Below are 8813 nucleotides of genomic sequence, written 5' to 3'. Positions count from 1 at the left end.
TGAAGAGGTAAAGAGAAGAGATGTGGGCATCCCAGGAATAGAGGGGGAAAGTCTGAGATGGGGTGGGATGGCTGATGAGGGGCAAGTTGGGATATGGAGCTAGGGGAAAGGAAGGAGTGAACCTCAGAGGACATGGGATAGCAGGAAAGAGGAGTCCCTTCTCCCCATTGAGATGTGCCTTCAGCAATGTCTGGGGAGAATCACATATTCCCACCTCTGTTTCTCCTCCATCATCAGCTGGAACCTTCTGGTCCCATGTCCCATAAACATTGGTTGATGCTTGGACAGCAGCCTTTCACTGGGACAAACACACTGCTAGGACCCATCACACTTGTCCCTGTGGCCTCTGTACCCTGGCTGTGCTGCTGGCCCTGTCACCCCCAGGTGGGCCTGCTGGGGACTGCCATGTGCTCTGCTGGAACCCAGGAGCAGCCCCACAGATGTGAGCATGTGTGCAAGTGACCTTCAGAGAGCCGAGGTCACACAGCCACTCCAGGGGCATGAGCAAAGCTGCCTCTGCAGGTTTCCCATTTCACTGTTTCCTCAAGGCTCCCCACCCAGGCTCATCTCCATGCACAACATGGATGGTTCCTAGCAGCAGAACAGCACCAGAGCCACAATCCTGCTCTGAGAGATACCTGAAGCAGCTCTGTGTGAGCCCCAAAGCAGTGTAACTGCTGAGCATAGAGGAAATCAGCCCGTTCTGCTGTGCTAATATTGCATTTATACTGCTCCTGGTAGAGGTACCTGCTGTAACCCAGCTAACCCAGCAAAGGGAATTCCTCTCCCACACACAGCTCTGCTCCCAGTGCAGGGAGAGTGTGCAGGGCCCTCTGGGAAGGCAGCATGAACTCCTGTAATTAAAGCCTGGATCCTAATGTGCAAGTACTGAGAGACCACATGCTGGCTGGTTTTCTTTGTAGCTTGAATAGTGTTCCTTTAATGTAGGTGGGTTGTTTTTTTGGTTGGAGGGTTTTTTGTGCGTGTGAGAAACGTAAATAGGCCTTCATCTTTTATGCATTTCCTTGTGCCTTCCAGACCCAGAGCTCCTCTCCATCATTTGACATCATTTCTAGTTCTGAAAGACGCACTTACTAGAAAAAGATAGAAAGGTATTTTCATTGCAGTACATCATATTCACATACATAAAATATTAAAAGCAATATAGATGAACCCAAAAACAAGGCAGCACTTTAGAAAATAGTATTAGGCTTTTCCCTAGGTGTTAGAGAAGGAGATATATCCTACCCTGTAAGACATTACAGCCTCCATGGACTCCCAAGGGGAGTGTGTGTCATGCTTAGAGATACCAGGAGGGTCTTTTACAAGGGGAGCAAAAGATTTCCTGCTATATGCATGCAGACACAGAGGAATATAAATATACATGTGTGTGTGTGTGTGTGTGTGTGTGTGTGTGTGTATGGATGCTTACACAGCATCTGTCAGCACTGCCAAGGAGCATTGGCTGTGCCTGCCCCACACTGCTGTCTCTTGAGGACAGAGTGCATTTCCTGAGTCCTCTCCCAGTCTGTGCTGGGTCTCCCCAGAGGTCCTGAAATCTATGGCACAGTGCCATGGGGAGGCCTGCAGGACGTGGCACTGAATGGCAAATGCAACCCAATGGAAACAGCAGTTTTTTCTCTAATGGACAGCCCCACCAAAGGAGCCCTTCAATGTCCTCAAACATCCTTGCTCAACTCACTGCAGTCAGACTTTGGCCCCAGGTGAGCCCAGGCTCGGTCTCAGGTGACTAAAGGTGACGTGTCTGATCTTCAGCAGTGTCCCCTGGAGACAAGTGCCCTCACAGGTCATCTCCATCACATAAGAAGGCAAAATGGTTTTCTCCCTCTTAAAGGGTGGCCTAGAGGGTCAGCCCCATAATAACCAACTGCAATACTCACTGAAGCTCAGTAGGATGAGGAAACAAGAACTCAAACCATCCAGGATCACACCCAGCATGGGACCTAATGTAGCTCTGAGTTCACTCCTCTTTGTGAGAAGAGATTTACTCCCAGGGTTAGTGTCTGCATGTTTTTCCAGCTGCTAGCTCTCTCCCCATCCCTCAGATCCATGTGCCTTCCCAGTCTGTCAGTTCTTCATTCATGTCCACATGTGTGTTCCCTTCCTCCTCTCTCACTGGGAAGCCTCCCACAGCCCACCCAGCTCCTCCAATGCCATCCTTCACTTCCCCTCCTGGGACAAGGCAGCAGGAACCAGCACTGCTCCCACGTCCCTGCTTACTGGGGTTAAAACCATCTCATCTGCTAATGTAGACACACAGAAATGCTTTCAGGAAAAGCTATTTGAAAAACAGGAGCAAGCACTTACTGAACCTTTAAAAACCTGCAAATTCCTCTCCATTCCATTATCTTCCCTTTTTTCAATCTTCCCTCTTTTATTCCCCTTTTTTTCTACAGAAAAGTCTTATATTAATAATTATTGGTGTCTCTTTTTCATGGGTATTTGATTCCATATTGCTGCTGAAAAAAAAGTAAATATAAAAGGTTCCTAAAGCATTCAGTCATACACCCACATTTCTCTCCAATATTGTCTTGCTTTTCAAAGTTAGACTGAAAAATCTATGATTATTGTAAAAGTTTTAAAACAAATTTAAAGGTCTGATTCCTCGAAGCTCAGGTGGTCCAGGCTTCAGTAGCCACCAAAGAAAGTAAAACCAGAACCAACAGAAAATATGAAAATCCTTTTACAGGCAGAAAATGTTAATGGGAGAAATGTTAAAGGTGTTAATAGTACCAATGCCATATTCAGCATCTCCTATAAATGGGGAAGGGAATGTTACTGTTGGCAACCCTAGGCAATGGCAGGAAGTATTTACTAGCTCAACGGGATCCTATATTTGCAAGGGTAAATCCAGCCAGCGAGAATTATCGCTCTGCTGACAGACTAGCTAAGGGGCCAAGGAGAAGGTAGGTGGCAAAGGGGGCATTCACTGAGGGCAAGGGAGGGGTGCAGAGCCCCCAAAAAGCAGCACTCCCCAGGCAAGAGGGTTCCCAGGGCTCCCCTCCTGCCCTGCTCAGAGCAGCTCACAGCTGTGGCTGCTCTGATGTATTTTTATGAATGGTGAAAGGAGATTTTGGTCCAACAAGTCATAGAAGTACTGGGCTAAGAGAGAGAAGGGCAAAAGAGAATAAAAGCAGTGAAAGGTGATTAATGCTATGTAGTTGTTGGTAGATGCTTGCCTATAAATCATGTGATGGTGTGTAACATGAAAAGAAAATTGAAGCAAGTTATTCAACAGGAAACTCCATGACACATGGAGAAAACTCTTCAGCTGTACACCACAGGCTTGATTTTCTCTGCTCAGAATACCTGCAGTAGGCATGGACTTCACTGCCAACAGGGACTATTCATTTATTATGGTTATATAGTGCCAGGCACTTGAAGCAAGTCCTACAAAGCTCTGTGATTCACACAGACCACAGACCTAATCTCAGAATGTTTATTGTCATCAGTGAAAAAAGGCTAAGCTGTGACAGGCACTCTTGGCCAGGAAGAAGCAGAGCTGGTGCCCTGACTATTTTGGGACAAAGACATCCTGTTCCTCCAAAGCCTGAGCAGGGAGTACATCTTTCCCACTGGGAAGCACCAGCCAGGCTGGCTGCAGGGGCAGCCAGGGGGAACCTGGCCCTCTACAGCAACTTGAGATGCCTGCTCATAAATACAGATGCATATGAATAAAGGACTTGAGTTTATTTTTTGTGAGTGTTTGAAATAATGACAGTCTTAATTCTTGCTTTTCATTTTGATAATAATAAAGTATTCCTTCTAATTCATCTTGCTCTTCTATGCATCTTGAAAACTGTCCCATGCTTAGATGATAAAACATCCCCTCTCCCTCCAAAAGTGTTTTTATGTTCTTGTGTGATGTGAATTATAATCAGGATTGGGGCAACAGCATTAATGTGATATTTTTCCAATTCAGTTTGCAGCTATTGACCTTCTACCCTTTGTAGCCATAACACTAGGTTGTGATACAGAGACTCAGGATAAACATGCAAATAAAATATTTCTTCTTTCCTTTTGCAAAGGTTATTTATGACTATAGAGTTATTATACTATATCGTTCAACGCCCCCCTTGTTTCAGTAGCACATATAATGTTGCTGACTTTGTCTGGGTAATTATCAACACATAAGCACAGCAATACAGATGTCTGTGATATCCAGTAACTTTTTGGGCAGTGGGAAAGCTCCAAAGGAAAGCAAATGTTGGAAAAGGTTTTGGAAAAGGTAGAGAGAAGGATCTAAGTAATTATAGGCCTGTCTCCTGACACGAGTCCCAGCAGTATAATGGAATGACTCACATGGATCTAGATTAACAAAGAATCAAAGGAGGAAAATATCATTAATGCCAATCAACAGGAGTTTATGGAAAGAGACCCTTTCAAACTGACTTGTTATCTTTCACCAAGGAGATTGTAAGGGTGAGTGATAAATGTAACAAAGCTGATGTAAAACACTTGGATTTCTTTGAGGCCTTCAACTTGTTGCAGCAAGACCTGGTGATTAAGAAACCGGAACAATCCAAAGCCAGTGTGGCACATACAAATTGGCTGTCTCAGTAATCATCCCTGAGACACCACCATGGGGTTCCTGGAAGGGTGCTTGGGGCATTGTGAGCAGCAGGCACTGCTCCCTGGGTGCCACCCTGGGACCTTCAGCTCAGTGTCCCACCCCAACCCTTTATTCAGTCCTCAGTCCTTGCACCCCTTCCCTTTGCTTTGCTGGAAGACCTCACTAATCAGCTGTGTTTTCTCAGAGCTGTTTATTTTTCCTTTCCCACCCTGGATGTTCTGTGCATTGTGTGGATTTTCAAGATAGCAATTACTTACCGACAATTTTTTAACATCAGAAAAATGCAATATGGTCCCATAACCCTGCACAATTGGTTCTTCACCTTCACCAGGTGATATTTTATCAAGAACTGTAAAGAAACAAAAGGATTGCTAATAAGGTTTGTGGATGACACCAAGACAGAGAAAAAAGGTAAAAAATAAAGGATATGTCACCAGTACAAGCAGACCAGTTTACAAAATTGCATTCAGATGAACAATAGACAGTTGAGTATGACCAAAGGTAAAAAATCACACCTGTAGGAATAATAATAATAAAGGGTAGTTTCAGTCTAGGAGATACCAAAAGGGCACATGAGACACAGCTGAATGTGAGTTTCCAGATTTCAGAGTTACAGTATCTGAGAGGGCTAAATGGGTTTTTTGGCATCAGCTAAATAACCTACATCATGTCTGTATTTGGGTTTCACGTTATTACAGATGAAAAAACATGTTCACATCTGGTATCCACAGCACAAACCAATGGATAAGGCAGAAATGAATCAGAGGAAACATGCATGCTGCTGCTTACAAATTTGAATAGGATGCCTTTTGATAACAGACCCTAAGACTTCAATCTCTTTAGTCTCTTGAAGAGATGGATGTGGGCTGAGCTGGATCCCGATTTGGAGTAAAAGTCTGATCATCCATGACACAAAAACAGGAAAGTTCCCATAGCTGGAAGATGTCATTAGCAGGCATATCCAGAAGAGAAGCAAAGGTTTCTAAAACAAGGAGGAACAATCACATGGACAGTCTTCCTAAATGCTCACTGATTCCTTGCCTCTGGTAATATTTAAATAAAATATACAATCCAAATCAAACACAAGTTACGTCAGGGAAATACACAGAGAGACTTCAGGGCTTGGTTCTGCTAAACTTTGGAGACTATATGAGCAACAACCTGGGTCTTCACCTAAAGTGCCTTCAGAAAATACTGAAGCTCAGCCTATGTCTGGACCTCAACACACACTCTAGTATGAACAAGGTGGATTTAACAAGTATGGGCTATACCAATTTTTAGGATAACCTGTACCCAAAAGCCCTGGAATTTATCTTACTGCTACAAAATACTTACTTCCCACTATTGCTTGGGCACACCAATTCTTAACCAGCACTTGAAAACATGACATGTTCAGGAGTCATCTATTCTTCACCCATCATTGTGAATAGAGTCATTGATTCAGTATCAACCACACAGGAAATGGCATAGGAGTAACACGCCTGACTTTGATGGCAAAGCATCTAGGATGTTGCTTTGGTGGGGTCATGTGCTAAGAATGGAAGAGGCTTGCTATAAAACATCTATTTTAGCTTAAAACACACAGAGTCAAATTCAGAGTAGCATCACCACTAACTGGCTACTTGTCCTTTGTGTTGCCTTCATAACCCCCATGGTGCCAGGGTCATGGAAAGCCAAGGAGGTATTTTCAATCCTCTGCTTCTCTCACAGTGACCTTGTGCCAAGCCATGAGAGCAGTGCTCTCACCAGCTCTCTGCAGCACTGTGATTCTGTCCTGGAGCTACGATCCATACAAGCATTTGCATCAAATGGCACCAGAATTAGTGCAGTTCAGGCACTTGGTAGCGATCCCACCACGAAGGTTCATGTGCCATGCACCACACTGCATGGCTCTGCAGGCAAAGCACAGCATGCCTGGCCCTGCAGGAAGGGAAATAAATGAGGCATGCAGTTCATGAGCCAGCACTGTTTGCTCCTGTTTGCCCATGGCTGCAGCCCAGCCCCTGGAGCTCTCCTCACCTGGGCAATGCAGAGCAGTCACAGTGCCATGGCCACTCTGCTGTCCCCAGGCACTTGTATGGACCAAAGGGAGAAGTCAACACACACAAAATCTTCTCCCACCTCTCAGATCTCAGTCTCTGCTTGACACAAAGCTGAGAAGGAAGATCTTTTCCCTTTCCAATGTATTCCCTGCTGTCCACACCACATTTTGCTCCAGCCTTGCAGGAGGTTGCACTTGGGCCTCATTATAACAGAGCATGGACTATTGATTCAGGTTGCAGACAGTAATCAGTCCTTTTCTATCAATAGCTTTGCCATTGACATTTTTAAAATCACATGCTTTTTCCTACCATAAAACACTGTTAAGATTATGTATTGCCTGGAAGTTAAGATTTTAAAACCAAATACAAATACTGATTTCAAACACAAGGAATGACTTCGGTTCTAAAGACAGCACTAATGATAAAACAGTCCTGCATGTGAAAGAATTCACTTCATTACCTTAGAATTTCTATAAGAAATAGGAAAAAGGCATTGGAATAAGAATGAATATATTATCTGTATCTCAGTGGATGTAGCATATTTTAAAATGTGTTTTTCAAAGGCTTAAGGAAAAAACAAAAAAGTTTCATCAGGGTTAACAACTCTCAATCTAAACTGGAATTTTGTATAACCTAAAATGATTTAATACCTGGGCAGGTTTCCAGCTGGTAAGCATTGTCATAGCTGCAGAACACAACAGAGCACCTATAACAATTACATTAGCTGATTCTCTACTTGTCTCTACCAACTGATGTCTTTCAGTTCCCAGCCTTTAAAGAGCAGTGAGTGGAATACAAATTCCTCAGTCAGTTCTGCATTTGTAATCCTTCTTCCAGAATTAAGACTCAAAACCTGTGCATATGAATACATTAAACCTAATCTTTATGTTTTGCCCAGCAATTGTAATCAAGTCCAACATTTTTTGCTCAGACTGCAAATGCTGTTGGAGTCTACTCTGTGCAGTGCAGTGTTAAAAGGTTCTTAGTGTGGCTTTTAATGTCCAGAAGAAAAAAAATCTAAATTATTCACCACAGTGATGTCATTCTGTATCTTATTGTTCTGTGAGGTGGCAGCCAAATGAGTGACATAAAAAAGTTACCTTAACTGGCATCATCTGCTTCCTGTATGTTTTTGAGTCATATTCTCCAGCTCTACTGCCAAAAGTTTTTATAACTGCTAGCACTATAGCCAGTACAGCTCAAAACACAAATTGCAGCCTATTCTGGTAAGATACAAACACTATCATTGAAGACCCCCTTACAAAATCACTGCCACCATTACTAGCGATAGCACAAGAACCAGAAAGCACGATAGGATTATCAGACTGCTTTCTGAGTTTTCAAAACCTTTATATAGGAAAAGAAATCACCTTCTGATTTGTGAATGTGGTTTAAGCAGTACCTGATAATACACAGAATATTTATGGAAAACAAAGACAAAACCCATACAATCAGCTTTTTTCTATGGCCCAATTTCTAGGAAGAACATGAATACATTTTGAAATTAACTTATCTGTTTAAATGGGAGAAGCAGAATATAGCAACAATGAAATGCAGAAGAAAGCACCTGCTATGCAGTTTGTCATTCCCTGTGCAAGTTTTGCTACACAGTAAAACCAGCTCTAATCAATGTTGTCATTTAATGGCAATAAAATAGCAAAATCAGCTACTGTTATTTTTGTGGTCTTAAGCACTTCTTCAGAAGTTCTTACTTCAAAATCCCTTTGCCAATGAAAAACATGACTCTGAAAGATACAGTCATCCCCCACAGCTCCCCTGCTCCCTGTGCCCTTTCCCCAGCCCCTTTAAATTTGGCCTGCAAGTATTAAATGTAGACTTTATCAACGGCAATAGTGGAACTCCTACTGTATCAACAGGCCCAGGAATTCCATCTGACTATCCACCATTGTACAGCTCAGATTTTATCTGAGTGACTACTGCTTCCACAGAGCAGAAATGCAAGTATGTAAAACACAATGCTGTTTTTAATGCCTCTTCATGCCCGTGCACAGAACTTGCACAGATCAGGACAGGCACACTCCTAGGTGCAAACAGCATTACCTGTACTTCCCAGACTGTGCCAACAGCTCCAACGTGGGCAGCTCAGCCTTCCCATGCTGGCTGCAGTGCCCATGAGTGCAGGCTGAGAGCTCCAGGCTGGGTGACAGCCCAAAGAA

At 43.4% G+C, this 8813-nt stretch overlaps 1 long non-coding RNA gene across 1 annotated transcript; it reads right to left on the bottom strand.

Moving 5' to 3' along the window:
• Positions 1 to 723: 723 nt before the first annotated feature.
• LOC139589743 (uncharacterized) lies at positions 724 to 8369 on the bottom strand. Its single transcript, XR_011679101.1, has 3 exons — positions 5416 to 8369; positions 4852 to 4943; positions 724 to 1094 (listed from the first exon to the last, which is right to left on the bottom strand). It is a non-coding gene; the product is annotated as an uncharacterized lncRNA (long non-coding RNA).
• Positions 8370 to 8813: the final 444 nt, after the last annotated feature.

Source organism: Agelaius tricolor, unplaced genomic scaffold, assembly GCF_023055355.1.
Source record: "Agelaius tricolor isolate 1412-34295 unplaced genomic scaffold, bAgeTri1.0.p SCAF_5, whole genome shotgun sequence".
Classification (NCBI taxonomy): Eukaryota; Metazoa; Chordata; class Aves; order Passeriformes; family Icteridae; genus Agelaius; species Agelaius tricolor.
The sequence above is the reverse complement of the archived record's forward strand: the minus strand, read 5'-3'. Positions and strand labels throughout refer to the sequence as shown.